The sequence below is a fragment of the Cupressus sempervirens genome, chromosome 11, assembly GCF_028749045.1.
Source record: "Cupressus sempervirens isolate cs-2001-9-10 chromosome 11, ASM2874904v1, whole genome shotgun sequence".
In the NCBI taxonomy this organism is placed as follows: Eukaryota; Viridiplantae; Streptophyta; class Pinopsida; order Cupressales; family Cupressaceae; genus Cupressus; species Cupressus sempervirens.
The window spans coordinates 304348453-304350259 of record NC_143128.1 but is presented as its reverse complement, the minus strand read 5'-3'; the positions used below and the strand labels follow the sequence as shown (position 1 = coordinate 304350259).

Here is a 1807-nt window from a genome sequence, read left to right as displayed (position 1 = left end):
ACAATTTAATTTTGATTTCAAACTAATAACTGACTTTCAACTAGTCCATAAAACTATAATTAATTATACAAAACTAGGGGAGATAAATTACTAAACGAAAAGGTCAATTTCTTATTTCTATCTGGATAAACTAGAGGGCACTGTTTCAAATCCTGCAAACCATTCTCAAAGCTTTTAAATGGTTTTAAACTTGTAATGTAGTAATAAAACCCTAAAGCAAAGTTCAAAATAAGATAAAATTAAAGGTTTATTAATAATTTAATAAAACGCCAATCAAGGTTAAAATATTATCTTATACTTCTTTTTTAAACTCATCTTAGTTCATATATTTTTAAATATAACACAGCTTAGTTTGATGTTTAAGCTTTCCAGATAATAATAAGCCTGGCCAAGTACGAGCTCAGTTTTTTTTTTTTTTGGGGTGTAGTTCGTTATATAGCTTGTTTTCTATCGTGTTTATTTTATGATGTTTTTAAATCTAGGAGACTGATTATGATCTTCTCTCTTTGAGATTGCACGTTGAATTAGTACCTTGTGAAAAATTATACAATCCTCAGTTTTGCAAACTGGGTCTTGCCAAGATTTGCCGAATATGTTCTGCGGCGCCATTAAAACTTAAATCCGCTAAGAACATCTTGTCAAAATGAATTCGGGTTGAGTTTTTAAAAAATATAGCAGTCGTTGTAGTATAGTGGTAAGTATTCCCGCCTGTCACGCGGGTGACCCGGGTTCGATCCCCGGCAACGGCGATGACCACTTTTTTGCATTAAATTTAATTGAAAACAATGAATATACGATGAATATGCAAGTAAACTGTTAGAATATTTTGTTTTCATTTTTCAAATTCAAAAACATCGTCCAAATTTATTTTAGATTTACCAAGGTGCTCGTTAAGCCGCTGTTCTTCTAGGAGATTTCGAAGATTGCGTTTTTTTGATGAGTCGAAGTAGATCAAGAGTACCCATTTGCAGAGGAATTTGAGTTCTGTACACCAGAGAAAGTAGCTATAAATTATAACATTGGACAAAGAAGTGTGATATTATTGTAAATGTGATGTAAATATAAATATTATTTTTCTGGTAAAATTTCATCATTAACAAGGGCTGCGTGCAGCTCTAGTCCCCGCCTATGACAACGTAGGAATAATGTGTGTTTGTAGGTGACACATGAAAAGATAGAATCATAATAGGATCAACATAGCACTCACATGAAGTGTACTGGTTTAGTGCTTATCCCCAATTATATAACAGTCCCAAGATCTTGGTTTAAGTGTTAGCCAACAAAAGGTTACACTATTGCTAGGGTGCAAGGACTGGATTATCAGGATTGGTTTCTCTTCTCCTTTCCCTTGCCAGTTGCATTCCTCTCTAGTGCTATCAGCCTTTGCCAGTCAACTGTAATAGTCACGAGGGATCCGATTGAGTGAACTATGCTCATTGTTCTAATTGGGCATCCACAGGCAAGTAAGCTGTAAATCCTTGCAACGGAGAATTGCAAACATAAGATGTTCTAACCAACCTCTCATTTTCGTTCTTCAAACCCACAACATTATACCAATAAGATCTCTCACCATCCACGTTCAATCATGTCTACCCAAACTAGTTTAGAGATCATCCCTATGGTGTGCAATCAAGAGGAAAATAGGCATCAATTAAAATTTGTTCACAATAAAAAAATAATAGTATTAATATGTTATTAATTTCTGTGTTATATAAGGTAGTGAACTAATGTTTCCGTTTCCTTCCCTACCTATTTCTCATTTTTCTTTTTGGCTAAGGCCCCGTTTGGTTGGGGAAGATAAATTTCT

At 34.1% G+C, this 1807-nt stretch overlaps 1 non-coding gene across 1 annotated transcript; it reads left to right on the top strand.

The window, feature by feature from the left end:
• The first annotated feature begins 677 nt into the window (after positions 1–677).
• Positions 678–749, top strand: TRNAD-GUC (transfer RNA aspartic acid (anticodon GUC)). The gene has a single exon. It is a non-coding gene; the product is annotated as a tRNA-Asp (tRNA).
• The last annotated feature ends 1058 nt before the right edge of the window (positions 750–1807 follow it).